The sequence below is a fragment of the Cannabis sativa genome, chromosome 2 (genome assembly GCF_029168945.1).
Source record: "Cannabis sativa cultivar Pink pepper isolate KNU-18-1 chromosome 2, ASM2916894v1, whole genome shotgun sequence".
NCBI classification, from domain to species: domain Eukaryota; kingdom Viridiplantae; phylum Streptophyta; class Magnoliopsida; order Rosales; family Cannabaceae; genus Cannabis; species Cannabis sativa.
This window is the reverse complement of record NC_083602.1, coordinates 26,399,490-26,409,932: the sequence shown is the minus strand read 5'-3', so window position 1 is coordinate 26,409,932 and position 10,443 is coordinate 26,399,490.

Sequence of the window (10,443 nt, the reverse complement as noted above, 5' to 3'; positions counted from 1 at the left end):
TTTATTTGCTACTTGTTTTCAGACTTAGTCATTTTCTTAGAAAAATAGTATTTGTTTGAACAAACTCTTTCTTATCTATTGACAATGGGATGGTCCACCCCTAATCACTTAGAATAGCTAACAAACCATGGTTAACAGTTCTAGCTTTTCTTAAGATTTTGATTAGGTCATCCATGAATCTAGTATGATTTACACGAAGTATATAACCATTACATCATTCTGAAATTGTATTACCATAGAAGGATTTAGGCAACGACTAATAACTAATCATCAACATGCAACTCGAAATTTCTGGGGAGGTAAGTTTGGATATAATTCAAAAATCAATTTAATGATCTTTGAACTGCATATCTACTAACTATTTCTCCACCCCTATCAGTTCGCAAGATCTTTAACCACTTACCTTAATGGTTTTAACCATTGCTAGAAATTAATGAAATTTTTCAAACATTTCAAATTTCTTTGCTAAAAGGTATAATCTAGAGTGATCGTTTTAAGAATACAACGAAAAACTCATATCCACCCCTGAATGTACATCCATCTGCGAATGAGATGAACTACTTTCAGTGGATATAGGCATATTAACTCTTTGCAGAGATTGATCTTGTCAAATCCACTATGAACAAGATACAAATGCCATAGATAAAAAAAATGTGGTAGTGTCTATTGATGATATAGGTTTAGTTACATCAAAGAGTTCTAGAATACTTCAAGTGGATCCTGGTCACAGAATACCTAACTCATATTCCATACAGTTTTAATCCATTAATAAAAGATGGATATTAAACACTTGAGAAAGTGTAACTGTATTGTATTCTGGAATTAGAAATTTAAGAAAATTTCTATTTGGAATCTAAAATTAAAGTCAAAGACTTAAATTTATACCAAATATAATGAGTAATTCTATCTTGGACCAGCACTACTAATACAAACTCTAAGTCAGATTTGCCCATACAAGTAGGAGATTTTTAAGATTGAGGATTTATATCAATTGGGAATAGAATTTCGGGATTATAATCATATACGTCATTTAATTTCTTAAGAGAAAATATAATGACATGAAATGATTTATAGACCATTCATCCAATGATATATTATGGAGCTAATTGGAAATGAATAAGCTAAGATGAATTAGGATAATTTCGTTTAAAATAAGAATCCAACGATGCTTCGATTAACGAAAGACAAAGTAATCTTATTTATGTAATCTTCTTGTTTCATATTGTAAAAATACTAGTCTAAGGTGTCATCAATTGATGAACAGTTAGATGTCGCATATACAATACTTATCTTTCGAGATCTTACACTATTATGTATGTCGTCTAATGGTGAAAATCCATTAGGGATTTATCTCATTAGAAAAACAAACATGTTAGACCAACAATGAAGATTCGAAATTAAACTACAACTTAATAACAGAAAATAACATGGTTCAATATAAATTCATACACAATTCAGAAATTATAAACATATAGCAAGTAGGAATGACTAGTGAAAATACTAAAACATACAATCCTATATAATTTCCAAGGTTTTCAACAACCGATACAAAGTGTCCCTAAGTAGGCGAGAGTCAAAGCATCATTTATTGAATAGAGTTGTCAGCTCATCTAAAATAGAAACCATTCTAGCAACCTTTTATTCGATCAAAATAAGAATCCAACGTTGTCCCGGTAGGCGAGAGTCAAGGTTATTCTCATTTTATGAGCTTCCACCATTGTTTCATGTTTCATAAGTTTATCTCTAAGTAGTCACCGTAGGAGAGAGTCTAATAGAGACGAAAACTTACAAAACACTTATCAAATGAAATCTTACGGTGTTAAATGCGTTCAACAAATAACCATCCATAGGGGGACGAAGTCTAGCGTCTCGAGGTTATATTGAAAACATTTAACTTTTGTAAGACCAACAATGGAGATCGAATATCTTAATAATAATCAAGCTCATTATTTAAAGTTAGTTGTATTTTCTTTTATTCTCTTTATTTATTCTATTTATTTTAAATATATATTTATTTAATTAAAATTTCCAATTTAGAATGAAAAATTCTAAATATAAATTTTAATTTAATATTTATAAATTTTACTTAGATGGATATGAAAATAACATGAATTATTTCCATCTTAGTAATAATTTCCAATAAATATTTAGAAAAAAAATATTTAAGTTGTTACAAAATTAATTTAAATTAATTTACAACTCAAATTTAATTTTCTATAAATATATATATTGCATTTCGAAAAATTAAAGTATATAAGAATACAATTTTCGAAAAAATGCATATTAAAATAAAAAATAAATCCTGGAAAAATTATTCTAATTTAATGTTGGCCCAAAATTAATTAATAAAATTAATTTACAACAAAAAATATAATTTTCCTATTTAATTAAATATATAAGAAAAATTTCAAATATTTAAGTATGATGATGAAAATCAACTTAAATATTAATTTTCTATTTAATTAAATACACTAGAAAAATACTTCAAGCAAAAATATCACCTATCTAGATTTTCCTTTGACTAATTAATTCAATTTCTAATAATATACTTTAATTCAACTTATTTTAAATTAATCAATAAATGAAAAAATCATTGATTTAAGTTGATCCAAGAATTAATTAAAATAAATAATTAATTTACAACTTAATCTATTTTTCAAGATAAAATTCGAAATTCTAGCATTTAAGAAATGCAATTTCGAAAATTGATTAATAAAATAAAGAAAAAATATATTTTGAAAATTATTTAAATTTAGTTGAAAAATTAAATTTCAACTAAAAATAATTTTCTATTTAATTAAATGTCATAAAAAAAAATATTTAAGTATGATGATAAAAATCAACTTAGATATTTAATTTTCAAATTAATTAAATGTATTAAATTCAAGAAATAAATAATTAAGTGTAGAGAAGGCTTAATTATCAATCTCTAGTTTAATACTAGAAAAAATATACTTAAAATAAATTGTACCAAAATTAATTATTTAAATAATTAATTTCACAATGTATAATATTTTCCTATTTAATATTAGAAATAATAAGTAGTCTAGAAATAACTATCTAGAAAATATCTTATTTGACTAAGTATCTTTTCCACAAAATTTGAAAAAATATCTAATTTAAGTTGTATTAAAAAAAATCTAGAACTTAAATACTTTTCAAATTTAAATTTAATTAAATATCTAAATTAAGTTATAACCACTTAATTTGAAAATATTCCATTTTAAGTTAATATTTGAAAAGATATTAACTTAAAAAATATCTAAAGAATCTTAATAACCAATGCCTAAAATTCCTCAACTTAATTTTGAAATTTGAAATTCAAAAGATATTCAGATTTAAGTTGGTTAGTTGTAGATAACTAAATATCAACTTAAATAGGAATATTTAATGAAAAATTTAAATTAAGCTCCAGAAAGAATCTAGATGGTTATAATTCTATATTTAATTAAATACAAGAAAATACATATAGTTTAGCTTAGAATAAAAAAATTCTTTAAACTATATTTTTCTTAAATTAATTTCAAAATAAATGAAATTAATTATGTTGCTAATCAATTTTATTAGGTTAAACTAGTGTAATTAACCTAGTACAGTCATTCAAATCAGGCAAATGGGCCTTCACAATTGGGGTGGTTTGTGTGAGGGGGTGCTGGGTTCAGTATGTCGTACCCACTTCTATGGCTCCCAACTCTCACACAAGGCCCAAAAGAGAGGAATTTAACCTTAATAAGAACAACTGTTATTAATTGAATAGGCCCAAAAACTAAATGGGCCTAAATAAATTCTATCAAAAACTATGATAATTTATTTTAGCAACATTAACCTATATGCATCTATAATTAAATTAAACACATAGGCTCACACAGGCACACTTTGGATGGGTCCTATCATGTTGCTAGGTCATACACAGATGAAAGAAGATTGTAAATATACCTGTTACAAATTATTATCTTGACCAAGGGAGCCATCAGATCATTAGATCTGGCAAAAGGTAACCATGGCTATTTGCAATCAAGTAATAATAGGTTTTGAAAACTTACAAACAAGCTAAAACCACATACTCCTGCAACAAGGTTAGCTGGATAGTTGGATGTAGGATTTATTTAATTTTGAATTAAATAATTAATTTCGAAATATTATTAAAATGGATTTTCAAAAAAAATTAAAAAAAAATTTCGAAAATTAATTAAATATTTAAATTTAAAATTAAACCTACAATTTTGAAAAATTAGGTTTGAACCAACCTAAATATCATTTCAAAAATTTGCTAACTGCTTTTAAATTTTAAATATTATTTTATAAATAAAAATTAAATAAAAAATTAGAAAAGATAAATAAATATCTTTTTCAAAATTTAAATGTAATTTAAATAAATAAAATAACAAAATTTAAAAAATTAGCAAAATATCTTATATCTATTTAAAATTACATGATTATAAATATCTATTTTAAATTTAAATATGGTCAAAATATCTAAAAAGATTTAATTAAAAAATCTTAAAAGATAAGATATTTTTAAAATATCTTAAAAGATAAGATATTTTTAAAATATCTTAAAAGATATTATAAATATCTTTAAAAGATATTATAAATATCTGACCTTAAATTTAAAAAAAATATAATCAAATTTAAAAATAAGATAGATTTTTAAGCAAAAAGATAAATACTAATTCTATTCAAATTCAAATTACACTAATATCTTGAATTAAATTAAAAAAAAATTTAAATTAATTCAAAATGATAATTAGAATTGAATTAGGAATAGTAATAGTATATATACAAAACTATACAAAAAATTGGAAGCTAATTCCATGAAAAAGTATGAAAAATTGAAGAAAAAAGGAAAAATTCGAAACTGTACGGACAGTTCTGCGATCGCAGGAAACTATCAGCACAGCCCCGATTTTGTCAAATCTTCAAAAAATCATAACTAATTCAAATAAAATCCAAATTGAGTTCTGTAAAAGGCTAACTTGCTTAATTTTTCTCATACTATCCAATAAAAATAATTCCAGAAACAAAATCGCAATTATTTTTCACGAAAATTTACAAACATCAATCAATCATCAAATAACACTCAATACAACATGATACCATCCAAAGAACATACAAACAATCGTTTTAAAGTCCAAATTTCTTGCAAGTAAATCAATTACCATGGCTCTGAGGCCAGTTGTTGGAAATTTATTTTACCAGGATCTTAGATCTACTCACAAGTATGTTGATTAACACCCTAAATATGAACTTTCTAAAACGATGAAATAAACACATATAAAGTTTAGGAAACCTTACATTGGGTGCAGCGGAACATAATGACTCCTTCCGTTCAGATATCTAGCCCTTGATTCCTTTCTGTAGCAGAGCATTATCAATATCTGAACCTGGATCTCTTTCTCTAAATCTTTGATGCTGAAACTCCTTTGCTGATGATCTTTCTTCACGATCTTCCTCACTATGATTGAGGTATCACTTGATGTGTGTGGGCACTACTCTAATCACTAAGGATTTCGAAATCTCAATGAGGAAGAGAAAGAAGAAGTGGCAGCTAAAGATAGGGAGAGAGAAAGACTCAGGTTTTTCTCTGAAGGAAAAATAGAAAATTTAAGTGTAATTTTCCTGAAGCCTTCACTATCTATTTATAGCATTCCACTAGGGTTAGGTTTGAATTATTTGGCATTAAAATAATGAAAATATCAGTTTAAATTGCCTACAAAAGTGGCTGGCCCTATACTAATGGATTTGGGCCTCACTTTTTGTAATTTTGCAGTTTTACCTTTTCTGCATCTGATTTTCTCAAAAACGCCAATTTTCTAATTCAACCATTTAAATGCCAATTCTAACTATTTAATAACTATAAATAATTATTAAATAATATTGTCATTTATCATATTTATTAATTGAACCATACAAAGTATCATAATTAACAAATATGCCCCTATAAACTCTTTCTTTACAATTTCGCCCTTACTTAGTGAAAAATTCACAAATAGACATAGTCTAATTTGTGAATTATAATTGATTAATCAAAACCAATTACATGAGTCTTACAAGCAATATTATCTCAACTAGTGGGGGGACCATGGGTCTATATAACCGAGCTTCCAATAAGTAGATCAAGAATTTAGCACTAAAATTCACTAACTTATTAATTCTTCGTTGAATCCACGCATAGAACTTAGAATTGCACTCTCAGTATATAGAATGCTCTATATGTTCCACCATATAGACACATCATTAGTTATCCATTGTTATAATCCTAATGTGATCAATTATCCTCTATATGAATGATCTACACAGTAAAGGGATTAAATTACCGTAACACCCTACTATGTATTTTATCCTTAAAACACTTGACCCCGTATAAATGATATTTCAGCTTATGTGAAATGAGATCTCCACCATTTATTTTCGTTTGGTCAAGCTCGAAGGTGATCATCCTTTGCTTACTATTCGCCAGATAGAAGCTATAGATTCCATGTTTATGCTAGCGCTCCCACTCAATTGCACTACCGTGTTCCCAAAAAGTACGTATCACCCTGACTTAAAAGTAGGCTTAACTAACAATTCAAGGAACACGAATAGCCTTTCAAGATTGAGCCTAATCATAACAGGATTAAGATCATTTGATCTAGGATCAACTAGGCGATATTGACTTGAATAGATTTTACGGTAAGTTTAATTAAATCTAAGTCAAAGTTCAATATCGGTCCCTTCCGATGCATACTCCATGCATCCAACCTGAGCTTTACTTTAACCAATGCTCTGGAAAGAACATAGCACTTCTCCAAATGCAAGTAAACTCTGTTGTAGATTATCATATCAGTAAAACCCTATGTCTGATAAATCTAGGAAACTTTATTCACATAGTCATGTTTACTTTCCAATGTGTTGACAGCACAATAAACAGGATCAAGTATGTGAAAAGGGTTTCAGATGAATTTATACATTATGTACATATAATCATGAAATAAATCATGTGAACCATGCAACATTAAATGTTATTTCTGATCTATATTAATAAGTAAATCTGATTATATTGAAATGAGTTTTATTTAGGGCATAAAACCCAACATCCACATAGGGTTAGGTTTGAATTATTTGGCATTAAAATAATGAAAATATCAGATGATAATGCCTATAAAAGTGGCCGGCCATGGCTATATGGATTTGGGCCTCACTTTTTGTAATTTTGGAGTTTTATCATTTCTGCATCTCATTTTTCTAAAAATGCCAATTTTCAAATTCAACCATTTAAATGCCAATTATAACTATTTAATAACTATAAATAATTATTAAATAATATTGTCATTTATTATATTTATTAATTGAACCATACAAAGTATCTTAATTAATAAATATGCCCTAAAAACTCTTTCTTTACAATTTCGCCCTTACTTAGTGAAAAATTCACAAATAGACATAGTCTAATTTGAGAATTATAATTGATTAATCAAAACCAATTAAATGAGTCTTACAAGTAATATTATCTCAACTAGTGGGGGGACCATGGTTTTATATAACCGAGCTTCCAATAAGCAGATCAAGAATTTATAACCTAAATTCACTGACTTATTAATTCTTCGTTGAATCCACGCATAGAACTTAGAATTGCACTCTCAGTATATAGAACGCTCTATATGTTCCACCATATAGACACGTCATTAGTTATGCATTGTTATAATCCTAATTTGATCAATGATCCTCTATATGAATGATCTACACTGTAAAAGGATTAGATTACCGTGACACCCTACATTGTATTTTATCCTTAAAACTCTTAACCCCATATAAATGATATTTCAGCTATGTGAAATGAGTACTCCACCATTTATTTTCGTTTGGTCAAGCTCGAAGGAGATCATCCTTTACTTTCTATTCGCCAGATAGAAGCTATAGATTCCATATTTATGTTAGCGCTCCCACTCAATTGCACTACCGTGTTCCCAAAATGTACGTATAACCCTGACCCAAAAGTAGGCTTAACTAACAAATCAAAGAAGACGAATAACACTCTTGAGATTGAACCTAATCATATCAGGATTAAGATCATTTGATCTAGGATCAACTAGGCGATATTGACTTGAATAGATATTACGGTAAGTTTGATAAATCTATGTCAAAGTTCAATATCGGTCCCTTCCGATGCATACTCCATGCACCCAACCTGAGCTTTACTCTAACCAATGCTTTGGAAAGAACATAGCATTTCTCCAAAGGCAAGTAAACTCTGTTGTAGATTATCATATCAGTAAAACCCTGTGTCTGATAAATCTAGGAATCTTTATTCACATAGTCATGTTTACTTTCCAATGTGTTGACAACACAATAAACAGGATCAAGTATGTGAAAAGGGTTTCAGATGAATTTATAAATCAAATAGACAAGCAACTGATAAGATGAACCAAAACATACACAAATGAATGTAAAATACTTCTGTTTCTTTATTGATGTTGAATAAAATGGATTACATTGAAATGGAGTTCTATTTAGGGCATAAAACCCAACAATAATTTCCTTCGAGCTTGGCTAAACAGAGATAAATGGTTGAGTACTCATTTCAGTGATTATGTTTAGTTCAATGAAATATCATTTATAAGTGGCTAAGTGTTTTAAGGATAAAATACATTGAAGGGTGTAACGGTAGTTTAATCCCTATACAATGTAAATCATCTATAGAGGATCATTGATTATTGGGATTATAACAATGGATAACTGATAGCGTATCTATATCATGGACATATAGAGCGTTCTATATAACTGAGAGTGCAATTCTAATTTCTATGGTGGATGCAACAAGGAATTAATAAGTCAGTGAATTTACTTGGTAAATTCTGGGTATGCTTATTGGAAGCTCAGATATATAGGCCCATGGTCCCTATACTAGTTGAGACAATATTACTTGTAAGACTCAGTTAATTGATTCTGATTTTCACTAAGCAAGGACTTAATTGTGAAGAAAGAGTTTCTAGGGTTAATTTGTTAATTAAGAGACTTTGATAAGTCTAATTAATAAATATATTAAATGACAATATTATTTAATAATTAATTTTCAGTTATTAAATAATTAGATTTGACATTTAAGTGGTTAAATTGGAAAATTGACATTTTTGAGAAAATAAGAAGAAAAATGAGAAAAATGGCAAAATTGCAAAGTGGGGCCCAATATCCAACCCATGGCCGACCACTCTAATAGTAATTTACCATTTATTTTTTCCATTATTTTAATGCCAAATAAATCTAACCTAACCCTAGGTGGTTTCCTATAAATAGATAGTGATGGCTTAAGGGAAAAGATGATGCATCTCATTCTAATAAAAATTTGAGCCTCCTTCCTAACCCTAGCCGAAACCATACTCTCTCTCTTCCTCTCTTCTAAACCGAGCCTGTAGTGAAAGAGTGAGTGCCCACACACACATCAAGTAGTACTCAATCATAATGTGTAAGGTTGTGAAGAATCCAATTTCAAGAGAAGGAGATTCGGACTCAGATCTTGGTGATACTCTGCTACAGAAAGGATACAAGGGTTAGAGATTTGAGTGGAAGGAGACATTATATTCCGCTGCAACCACTATAAGGTTTCTTATACTTTATATGTGTTTATTTCATATCGTTTTAGAAGTTCATATTTAGGATATTAATAACATACTTGTTAGTAAATCTAAGATCCTAGTAAAATAATTCCAACACAAACCTCTTAAGGTCGAATCTTGTTGATGATGAAGCCATTGCTGTCTGCTTCTTGAATTCTTGAACCTTTGATGTTTTTAAAGTGTCGAATTTGAAAGCTTATTCTCCTTCCTACAAAACCAAAGCTCTGATACCACTGTTGTAAATCAACAACACATAATTCGACAAAACATCACATTAATAATCAACAGAATACAAGAAATTAAAGCAAAGAATAAGAACACAATTTTTATCCAGGTTCGACCAATTGCCTACTTCCTGCTACCCCCTCAGGTATCCATTGTATTTATTCCATGATCAAGGTTACAAACGCATAGTGATGAACACAACTCTGGAGTAATACAAGAGAAACCCAACTCTCTCACTCGAGTACTCTAAGAACACACCTTGGACGGTACTATTCACTCTCTTCCACTATGTTTCTTCACTCTCCAACCAAATTGATCTTACTCTCTCTTACTATAAAATGAGAGCCTAAAATGCCTTTATATGTAGGCTTACATAGAAAAACAATAAACTAGAAGAGTAACAAACTTAACTACCCAAGCTTAAGAGTGTATGAACATAAGTGAAAACTAATTGTCTAAGAAACTTAGAGCTGATTATAACTACCTGTATCTTTATTTGAATTACCAAAAAACTACATTAATAGATGATTGTCCGGTTACGAATAAGATGCATCTTTATTTGTAAAAAAAAATGAAATTATTTGAATTTAACAAAAAATAAATTAAAGTAAGTAAAATAAAAAAA